We start from the raw sequence: 12,490 nt of genomic DNA, 5'->3' as shown, positions 1-12,490 counted from the left end.
GAGGTGCCTGTCATGTCAAAAGATGAACCCAGGGAAGAAGACTGTAGTGGAACTGGGAAAATTTGGGAGGTCCGGGGGTCCCTTTGTAAGGATACAGGTTGATTTCATCACCATGCCCCATTGTGAAGGGAAACGATATGTCCTTGTCATGGTCTGTTTATTTTCAAAATGGGTGGAAGCTTTCCCTACTCCCAAAAATGACGCAAAAACGGTAGCTAAGTGTTTATTAAAAGAACTGATACCTAGATTCGGGGTGCCAGTCACTATTGAATCAGATCAAGGCTCACATTTTCATAATGACGTCATCGATGAACTCTGTAAGGCCTTTGGCATTGCACAAAAGCTACACTGTGCCTACCGTCCAGAGGCTTCTGGAGTGGTGGAACAAATAAATGGAACTATCAAAAACAGACTAGCAAAACTGTGTGATGCAACTAAATTGAACTGGGTGAAGGCCCTGCCCTTGGTCCTAATGGGACTCAGAAGTATTCCTGATCGCAAAACAGGCCTAAGTCCCCATGAAATAATTATGGGAAGAATAATGAGACAAGCATGGTTACCAGGAAGCAAACTGTTGAGTATTACTGATGATTTGGTACTTGAATACTGCAAGAGATTGGGTGACCAAGTGCGTTCTATCTCTCGCCAGATCGGAGAAGACGCCATCCTCAATCCAACGACTCCTCTCCACAAACTGGTCCCGGGGGACTGGGTGAAGATAAAGAAGCACACTCGGAAGACCTGCCTGGAGCCAAGGTGGGGAGAAAAACGTCAGGTGATTCTGGTTACTACCACAGCAGTCAAGTGTGCTGGGGTTCCGCGTTGGATACACGCCAGCCACACCCAGAAGGTACCACCAGACGAAGTGCTTGAAGCTGAAGGACGTCCAGCAGAGGACTCTGCAGGAGCCAGACCAGAAGTAGCTGACAGCGTACAGCCCAGTACCAGTCAAGCTGCAGAATCAGCAGACGTTGGCCCAAGAATGGTTGACAATGAACTACCAGGAGTCCAGCCTGCTGAAGGGGTCCAAGAAGCTGAGCCAGAAGTAGCTGAAGACGAGCTGCCAAGCATATGGCCAGAAGAGTGGATTCCATTGATTGACCTCACTGAAGACCCTATTCGAACAAATGAAAGACTTTGGGAAGGTAGAGAGTGGACTAGTCAGGAAAAGCAAGGCATAGGCGAAGAGCCTCAGAATCTTGAGATTCACATCAAAACTGAGGAAGGAGAAGGTCAGACAGGGACAGAGCACGTGATTGATACAGAACAAGTGAATAAGACTGAACAAGTGCCCGATACTGAACAAGTGAAGGATCTTGAACAAGAGAGGAATACAGAACAAGTGATTGATACTCCTCCACTGACACCTGATATCGGGAAGGGACAGACTAGACATAGTGTAATAGTTCGAGCAGAAGAAAATCAAGAGATCGAAGAGCTTGAACAGGATCAGATAGGATTAGGAGAAAGTGTTCAGGAAATAGAATCAGAGACACTTGAAGAGCAAACACACAGTATACCTGAACAAGGCCAGATTAGTACCCAGGCAGAAGAAACAGATACTAGCCCTGGAATTAGTCAGATAGAAGAAGAGGAAACTGAAGCAGAATTGCCACAAGCTAAGGAGAATAAAAGGGCAAGAGAAGGAAACGAAGTCCAAGTGCCAACCAAGAGACTTAAGAAAAGAAAGCATCTTGAGCCTAAATACATAAAGAAATTGAGATTGAGAATCAACACAGTAGAAGAAAAATGTGCAGAAGAAAGGAGAAGTGCTCGTATAGCAGAACAACCAGAAGACTCTTCCAAAAGAAGGAGTGATCGAATAAAGAGACAAAACAAAAAGTACAAGTCACCTGAATGGACACTTGTGTTAGAAGAGCTTGAAGATCTCGACATCACTGACGTAAGCGACGGAGAGCCCGTCCCTGAGTACTCTGACGAAGAGGAAGAAGAGCCACCGTGAATTTGCACAAAGTAAGATACTCGTGTAAAGTCACAAAGAGGGGTCGAGAAACTTCTTCTGAGCCAAAATGACTGATTCAAGCGTGAGTGGTAGACCTAGTCGCAGCTGTTGCAAAACTTGCTGCAAGGTATGTGTCTGTAGTGTAGTTGTCCTGATATTACTATGGATAGGACTAACAATCTTTATACCCTTTGCTGTGAGTAAAGATACTAACATTGTCCCTACTGAAATTGTAAATACTGACAGTGAAGAGCTGACAACACAGAGTGTAGCTAGACATGAAAGAGCACTGAGACAAACAAAACAAGACTTAGAAGCATCAGATGAGGAACTACATTATCATAGAATCAAAAACAGGACACGCTTAAATGTTTTCGCAAACTTGTTAATACACTATGTAGAGACTATGGAAATTGAAGATTGCTATGTCTGCATGAAGCTACCTACTTCTGTAGCTGAAGGCGTGACATACCATCACTTGCCACTGACATACGGAATTTCCTGTAGCATTTTAGCTAGCTTATTTTACAAAAGAGGACCGTTACAGTACTATTACTCTAACAATGACGTGATCTTTTCTGAACTTCCTATACGTGGGAACTTGAATCCTGTACATACCAAAAGTGACGCAATACGATACATGGGAGATTATTTCCTGACTATAGGTAACATTGACATAGCGGACGCACACAGAGATAACTTGACTTGTTCTTTGCATGAGCAGGAAAAGATGTTCCTAAACATGGCAGAGAAAAGGAGAATTAAAATACAAAAGAAGGCTAATGACGAAAGTCAGAAAAAGCCAAAGTGGGCAGAGAACATGGAAGGCACCTCAACTGGTGGGGCGGGTCCTGCTCTGTTGCTGGATTTTGAAAAGAAAGGCAAGCTATGTCTTCACCGCGAGAAGACTAGCTATTATAATAACGTTTTCATTGGTTCCAGTGAATGCGAACATAATTACAAGGTAATTGGAGGTTGGGGTTTCAAAAATGGGTCAGAGCCTGTGTTTCCTGGAATTTATTATATTTGTGGGGACAAGGCTTATTTCAAATTGCCGGATCACTGGTATGGAAGTTGCTATTTTGGCATTGTCTTCCCGAAAATATACCATGTGAATGGAGGCGCTGGAAGCAATGAAAATACTAATGGCTTAGTGCGTAGTAAAAGAGAAAGCATAGGTGAAATAATGGGTAGTATTTTCAGTGCACTGATACCTGGAGTGGGAGTGGTTCTGAACACTCACAGAATTTGTAAATTGTCTACTATAGTGGATGTATTGTCTACTGAGACAGCTCATGGATTTCTGCTGGTCAATACCGAAATGGTTGCGATCAGATCAATGGTTTTGCAGAATCGACTTGCTCTTGACACCTTATTAGCGAAAGAGGGCGGAGTCTGCCGGATGTTGAAGGCGCATCATTGTTGCACTTATATTCCGGATAAAAGTGTACAGATCAAAAGATATGTGAAAAATATTACTAATTTGGCAAAGGAACTCAGACCACTCGAGGTTGATAGTGCCTGGAAGAGACTGGTAGATGGTCTCTCAAATATAGGTCATTGGTTCGCTAGTATAAGTAAAGGCTTATTGCTCAAAGTACTGATGCCAATTGGAATTATAGGTCTCATCCTATTTTTCATATTTGTCTGCTGCAAATGCCGCAAGCGCACCGGAAAGCATGAAGTGAATGCCAGAGGGGTGAAACGAAGTGTGGATGAGATTGAATTGGAAGAAGTGAATGATCAGATATACAAAAAGGTGAAGACTTCTCACCCTACCAAAACTGAAAGAGAGAAATTGGAACGATTGCTGGAAGAGATAGAATTGTATAAAGTGTGAAAGAAAGTTGGCATCTGGTTCCATTTATTTGTGATGATATTAAATATCATCAAAGAGGGGATTGATGAAGCAAAGCTTCGCATATTTTGCGACTTGCTGAAGTCAAGAACCTCGTTTATGTGTAACAAAGTAATAAGTGTAAGTCTTACTAACGTTTATATTTAGTTTAAATAAAGATTAAGACGCTTGCCTATATGTTTTACTAAAATAATTTACTCGAGTCACTTAAAATGGCTGCCGCTTGTATTTAGTTACTGCGCATGCGTCAGCCACACTCACGTGTCCTGACGCGTCTGCAGAGTTGGAGGGAAAATATTGCGCATGCGTAATACATAGCTGTGCCCATCATGTGGTACTGCTCGTGCCACTGCTCTTGTGCCTGTTTACATGTAGCTAACATTTAGACTGCATAAGTATATGTTATGATGATAAGTTGAAAGTACAACCCTGTGAATGTGATTTCATAACGTTATTTCTGTGTATTAATTTGTTCTCGCTTACTTTTCATGTACCGCGGGGAATGGGGGTCCAAACTGATTGGGAGCCATATTGACGGTCTCTTCTGCGCATGACCAGGGAGCATTGAAAGGTGGCCACTTTGGACAGTGGAACTCAGCCAGCTGGCAGCCACAGTCAAGATGCGCCTGGGAAAGCCACCTCTGCGCTACGAGAACGGCGAATGTTGCTCCTCATGTGTTACAATGTTAATTTTCACTCGTATTTCTGCACAGTTTTCTCATGAGAACCCCAATCTCTCTAGGCGGTACCCAAGTATGCTAATATAGGCTCAAATTAGCGTGTTCTGATTGGTGTGTTACCCAAATCCTACTTTAGGACCAATCCAAATTGAGGGATTCTGACACTTTGCAACATTGGGGGGTGGTACACCGTCCCAAAAGAGTATATCTACCCTGGGTTTACCTAGGGAATTGTCTGACTTGTCTGGTTTAGCTGACCTGTCACTGACCCATCGTACTCAATAGGTGACTGAAGATACAGAGAGCTGCAGAGCACTCTGTCCGAAATTGACCATAGACTAAGGTTTTACTGAACCTTAAAGTGCTGGCAAAGCACTTTGCTGGGAGTTCGTTGACCCAATCGGGGTCTTGATCGATAGCTGCAGAGAGGGTGGAGCGCAGGCGTTGCTTCCAAACTGCGGGTGCGGTCCTGTCCTGAGCGGTCCTGTCCTGAGGGTTTGCTGTCCTGTCCTGAGGTCCTGTCCTGATTCCTAATCTGAGGGTATCCTGTCCTGTCCGGGGTGTCCATTCTGCACCTGCTGTCCTTTGAGGGGTATCCTTCCTTGAGGGTTTCCTGTCCTTAACTGACCCGTGGCCAGGGTTTGGTTTCCACACCAGTCTAGGTAAATACTGCTCTAAGTTCTTTTAAACTTGCACCTCTCTATATTTCTACCTTTTGCTATAATAAAGTGACACCTTTGCATATGTTGATTTTCCATGCTTTTACCGCAAACTATTGAACGAAAGTCATCTGCATATTTTTCATGATATGTTCCCATGTCTCTCAATCTTTTAGAGATTATATTTTGCATTGCTGTTTGTCATTTTCTGATATGGTCTAGAACCTCCTTACCTAGACTGTTTAAAGGTCCCTTTACTTTAAGTTTAGCGTGTTACTCTTTATAGGCCCTCCTATAGTAACCCATGCATAGTCTGTCCATGCTTAAACATTTCTGAGATTATATAGTATTTTCCCAATTGCATTTCATATTGCATTTGAATGGTTACCCTGTCGTTATTTCTCTATAGCTATATAATTTACATTATTTTGGTTATTGATTGCCTCATTCTAGTGTATCTCATGCTTGATGATAACGAACTTTAGATAAACATTTTAAAACTTCTAGTTGTCCGTGGTCATTTAAACAATATTGAATGTTATTTGAAATTTGCATTTGCTGCCTTTCCTTTTACAGCTAGGCCCCTGATCCATTGAAGTCATAGGTACCCGTATCGGTGGATGGTAAGTCGGGTACACTGAGTCATAACAAGTAGGGAAGCACACACAATTGATGGCAGCCCGTGAAGTCGCCTGGTCAATGAATAGTGTGAATTGAAAGTATATGGGCCCTGAAGCCGGAAACGGCGGAATCATTGGCTGGGTGACCTCGCGCGCTCCATCACCTCCCAGCCTCTCACCCTGACCCCCTCCCCTATTTAATGGTGACTGCTGCGGGGCCGCACCACTGGCGCGCCAAAGGGGCACCAAAGGCAAGCCCATGTGAGCTCCTCCCCAACCCGACCGTGACCAGTGCCAGGGACCCTGGATCTCAAACCATCCACCGCTACAACACAGCCACCCCCCTCGCACTCAACCACAGAAGAAATAGCAACTGCCAGAAGGCCACGCCTAACACAACCCACGGCCAGTTCTCCTGCCACCACTGCCACCAGACCTTCACCACTGCTCCGGCTGCCAAATTCCCCAATACCCTGAGATGCATCTTCCTCAATGTGTGCTCCTTGCACCAGCACACCGTGGAAACTTGGACCCTCTGGGACTCACTCTCACCCGACATCGCCGTCTTCAAGGAAACCTGGACCAGCGCCTCCTCAGCCCCCGACGTTGCCATCACCATCCCAGTCGGATTCAAGATCCAGCGGATGGACCACCCCAACCACCCGGGGGAGGCATCACCATTGCGCACAGAAGCTCTTTCAACCTTACCTCCTACAGCGAATACTTCCCCGCCACCGAATACCTGTATTTCCAGGTCGAGACCAGCCCTAACGCCACACTCCGTCGCACCCTCGGCTACAGACCCCCTAGCCCCAGAGCTCTCTTCACCGACACCATCACTGACCTCATCGCACTCCACGCCATCGCCACTATGGACTACATACTCATCGGAGACCTGAACTTTCACCTCGACAACTTCAAAGACCCCAACACTGCTGCCCTCCATGACAACCTCGGCAACATTAGACTGCAACAACTCATCATCACACCAACCCACAAGGCAGGACACACTCTCGACCCCATCTTCACGGGAGAAAACAGTGTTCACTTCAGCCACACCACGGACCCCCCTGGACCGACCACCACTTCGTAAACTTCCTCATCAACAAACCCAAGACACCCGAACCTGCTCTGTGCACCACATAGGAACTGGAGCAGAGTCACAGAGAAACAACTCACCTCCACCCTCAAGGGCAATCCAACGCAAAACTCGCAGCCATGGAATTCCACACTTGGATTGCCAACTGCGCAGACGAACTCTCCCGTTGCGTAATCCTGACAAACAATGCCCCAGAAAAGCCGCCTGGTTCACCACCAACCTCCAAGAAACCAGATGCTCCTGCAGACACCTGGAGAAGAACTGGAGAAACAGCAAGACAGCAGGAAACTACACCACCTTCGAAGACGCTATGAAGAAATACCATCAACGCATCAGAACCACCAAAAGGACCTTCATATACAACAGATTCCTTGGCAACTCCAATAACTCAAAGGAATTTTTCAGCATCACCCAGAAATTCACCAAACCCCCCTGCAAAGCCACAGACATCACCCCCTCCCATGACATCTGCGACAAACTCGGATCCTACTTCAACCTGAAGATAAAAAACCTCTGCAACAACTTCAACGACCACATGCCGGGGGACTCTTCTCGGTAAAAATGACGTTCAATTCTGGCCCTTGTCCTGATTTCATAGAAATTAAACCTCAATGTAGAGCACTTACACAAATAAACCTCAACGGTGTCTCAGTTGAAGGTCCACTTCAGTATAGCACAAACACTCCTAACTTCTTGGACTTTGCGAAGGCAAAGCTTGTGTGTTTCTTCACATATTCCACATTGAAAAATTATATGAAATCCTTAATGGAGATGAATTCATTGTTGATCTATTGGAGCACAATCTGATGTGCAATGACTGTGAGGAGTGGTTTCTTTCTTGTCATCTCAGGGTGAGAGCAGAGTCCATGGTTCTACCTAATACATACCATTTTTATGCAAAAACCTCATGCAGCCACTCACAGACATGCACAGGCAGTCACACACCACAGACCCACACAGGCACTGACAGACCCACACAGGTCCTCGCACACCCAATCAGACACTCAAAGACCCACAGAGGCATTCACAGACCCACTCACAGTCACACACAGGCACTCACATGCCCACACACACTTACACAGGCACACACAGACCCACACTGACACTCGTACATCCACTCACACAGGCCCTCACAGACCCACTCACAGACCCACACTGCCACTCACACACCCACTCCTGAAGGTGACAAGTTACAGTTAGGATAAAAAAGTTTGAAAAAATGTAGAAATTCAATTAAATAAAACCTTAGGTTACAGGGACATTATAATGAGGAAATATAATTATAACAACCCTTGGAAATTCATTGAAATAACCAAAGGTTACAGAGACGTTATAGTTAGACACAGATTTCACTTGTACAAATTCAGTGAAATTCATCTGTCATAGTTAACTGAGCTAACTATAACTTACTCCCCTGCAGTGCAATGCTTATGACCTGACATATTACATCACTCATGACATGATCAGTGACATCACTGATGACATCTCAAATTATATCACTGCTGATATCATCCATAGAATCACTCACACCCCACACATCTACTCATACATGAGCTCACATACCCACACAACCACTTGCAGACCCACTCACTGATCTATAGAGGCATATACACATCTACCCACTCACCAATACAGCCACTCACACAAACACTCACTTCCTATACACCTACTTGCACATCCACTCACTCACCCAGCCACTCACTCACGGTTGTATGACATTACAACGCATGCTAATACATTGCATACTAGCAGCGCCTAATATTTTAGCGGGGAAGGGGAGCCGAGGCAACCCCCATGCCGTGAAACATGAAATGACAACATTTTAACTTAATCGGCGGCATTGTGTGGATTGCTGAGCAGACCTTACCCTACGTACACAAAGGGACAGGAGCAGAAAGGAAAAGACAAGAGCACTAAAGGGAAGTGTAAGGGGGCAAGGGAAGAGGAGCATGGTGGTAGGATGTTTGAATAGACTGCTCCACTTTAAAGCACTGCGGGGTAATAGATCGCTATTGGGAGCTTAATTCCTCGACACGCTACAGATAAACTATATTTAATTCTGCATTTAATCGTGTGTAGTGCCTGCTTCTGACACGAAACCACTTACATGCGCTTGCTTGTAGACTACCCCCTCCCAGTGCGGAGGGAGAGGAGACAGCCAGGCAAGGTTGCAGGAAAGAAGAGAGAGGGGCAGAGGCGGGAAAGGAGAGAGCAGGAGATTGAGGGAAGGACAGGTACTGAGCAGAAAGAGCACAGGAGTGAGAACAGGGGAGGCAATAGGAGGGAAGAATGCGTAATCAAGAAAGAGAGAGAGGACCAGTTAGCTAGTCCTTATCCCTGGGGTTATATATGATTTAATCAAAAGGAGACTAGCTCATGAATTATATTAATTACAGTAAGTAAAAAGACTCAAGTATGTTTCGTCATGGGGTGGGAACACCTGGTGAGTGTGTTCATAAAGCCCTCACCCACCAACCTAGTTGGTGGCATGCTTCATCATCGGGCCCACCCAGTGACACCTAGCGTGTCCCGGGTGTGCTTCGACGCCTGATTACAGCGGAGCAGGTATGTTGCTGAGTGTGCAGTGAAGGGTGTTATGAAAGTGATGTTAAAACGGCTTGGCGGGGGTCCCAGTACCCGAGGGTGAATTAGACTTTAATACCTGGGCCTCTGTCAGCGGTTAAAAAATAAGGCTGGAGGATGTTAGAGGCGGGTTACGACCTCCCACATCCAATGGGTCAACATGTTTCAGCCAGTGCCTCTCACACATAGATAAACACTTTAGGGCGTGTAGACACATAGTCTGAATCACACACCCACTAGTTTAATTACACCCACCTTTTTAACTTAGGTCCTGAAGAAAGCCAGCATATACATAAGGCACTGGCTGAAACCTGTTGACCCATTGGATGTGGGAGGTCGTAACCCGCCTCTAACATCCTCCAGCCTTATTTTTTAACCGCTGACGGAGGCCCAGGTATTAAAGTCTAATTCACCCTCGGGTACTGGGACCCCCGACAAGCCGTTTTAACATCACTTTCATAACACCCTTCACTGCACACTCAGCAACATACCTGCTCCGCTGTAATCAGGCGTCGAAGCACACCCGGGACACGCTAGGTGTCACTGGGTGGGCCCGATGATGAAGCATGCCACCAACTAGGTTGGTGGGTGAGGGCTTTATGAACACACTCACCAGGTGTTCCCACCCCATGACGAAACATACTTGAGTCTTTTTACTTACTGTAATTAATATAATTCATGAGCTAGTCTCCTTTTGATTAAATCAATAGGAGGGAAGAGCCATTAGCAGGACGAAGCACAGAGCCGGCAAGAAAGTGAAAGCACTTGTGCATGTATGGCATCTACCATGCAGCGCCATCTGTTTCCAATTGAGAAGCATGGGCATGATAATTGGAAGCAGATCGTGAAGCTGCTCACTCCCGCAAGGTGGATGCCTTACATGCACGAGTACTCATTAGAAACAGTGCAGTACATGCTCGAGATTTGCAAAAAGTACAGACCGATTCCAAAAGGTCAGATCCTAAGCAGCGCTTGCGCGCTGATTAGGCTCGACCTAAAAAGGGCGCTTTCTGGACCAAGAACTACCTGACTGCCAAATTTGTTGTAATTCCGTTCAGCGGTTCGGGCTGTAGTCGCTTCTAAAATATCTATGGGAATTAACATGGGAAACACACTTTTTTGTACCTCCCCTCTCACTTGACGGATCACTCCGAAACATTCCATGCACAACTAGAAACACTAGGGCACCTTTTGGGGAAAATGTTGTGAAAATTCGTCAAACAGCACCAAATTTATAGGCAAGTCAAAAAAACGCTTTTTCTATGGAAGATAGGTCCTAACTATAACTACTTACTGGTGGGTTTTATATATAACCTACTACTAAGATATATGTGTGTCTCGATACATGAATAGGGAAAATATTGCATCAGGAAACATTTTGGTGACAATCACATACTGTTTGTATCAATAACACAAAAGAACATGTGTATAGATAAAATGAGGGGCAATATTAAATATTGCAAAGTACAACAATGAAAGTTATCAGAACCCTAACACTCCCTCAATAATGTGATGCACACTTTGACAATATTATTGGGTGCTATAGAAACTGCATCCAGGCCAATGCTCGTAGGTCTCTAGTTCAAAGCAGTTGTCTTACCTTGCACAGCTCCAGGGAAGTGTTGAACCACTCACTGGTAATGGGAACAGTCAGGCTGGGCAGAACTGAAGTTGTGCAAATCATAGGCCGATGTAAGCATCCCACCAATGCTGCTTAATCCTACTCACAGCAACACCAGGCTAGGATCACCAAAAGTTGTCCCCACAGAGTAGGAACATTGTCCTCCATCAGGTGTGCTTCTACTACAGGAATATTAGCAGATGGGCTGGGCAGCACTGAAGATGCTGCCCACCACAGGGCTGTGTGCTCCTGCCATTCACAACTCCATGCTGAGGACTCTGGAGTGGTGTGCCGTGTATGTTGACAGCAGCTACTTAACACTAGTGTTAGTCTTTGGAGACCTACCCTTCCCAAGGTGGTAAAGCAGAATCAGATTATGGATGATAAATGAACTGCCATTGCACTGCATGGATACTTCATCATTCATGAAGAGTTATCAACGCACTCATTTGGCAAAAGAAGAATATTTCTTGATTCAGCTACTTCCTGCAATGTACTATATTTTTTGAACAGCCCAATTCTAATAGTGTACCACTATGGTGCTTATGTGACACTACCCCAAAAATACTCATAATGGAAGGGTATGAACAGTGGCAGCTCCTCAGGGGTATCAGGGCACAGCCCTGCCTCTCATGAGGGGCCACTTAGTGCCTGTTGTCTCTGATGCTACTGATTTAATTGAGCAGTGTTCATGAAAACATTACTTTATGTTTCTATGAACACTGCTACTGCACAGGTCAGCCCCCTGGGCCTATTCTTCATGCTCTTGATGACTGGAAGAGGAGAGGTAGAGGGGGCTGAGGTATGTTCCAGCTACAGAGTGTTGTGTAAAGACATGCTATTCTCTAGATGGGTGTCTGGATTACACATGTAAGGGGTGTAGTTCAACTACAATAATCTCAAAAGGCACAATCTATTTTATTTAGCATTCATACTCTGCATGCCTCAGGCAACAGAGAACAGCTGTTAAAATGTGGCTGTCTGTAAGCACATTAGTGAATCTCTGAGTTGGATGGGGAACCACCCAACTTTTTATAGGGCTTGCTTCCAGTGTTATCAAGAAGCTGGGAGAGGGACTGATGTGTGTCTTTTCCTTTTTGAACCTGGCCTTGCTGCTCTGTCTGGCTCGTCATTGGGAATGATGGCTTGCTGGCTCCAATGTCCAGTACCAGATTGCTGCTCTACTGCTGCCATGTAGACTCCAGCAAAGGAAGCAAGGAAAGTAAAATGAAATGTTGTTTTTCTCTGTATGTGATATTCTTGGTATGAGGGCACACAATGCAAAATGCTGGTGCTGGAACACCGGAGGTAATTCTTGGCAAAAGGTAGGGCATGCAGCACAAGGCAAAATGCAGGCCCAGTAATAGAGGGCAGTAAGGGCACACTGGGGCTGAGGAGTGGGTTGGG

The sequence above is a fragment of the Lissotriton helveticus genome, chromosome 4_1, assembly GCF_964261635.1.
Source record: "Lissotriton helveticus chromosome 4_1, aLisHel1.1, whole genome shotgun sequence".
Lineage (NCBI taxonomy): Eukaryota > Metazoa > Chordata > Amphibia > Caudata > Salamandridae > Lissotriton > Lissotriton helveticus.
Note: the sequence above shows the minus strand (reverse complement) of the source record.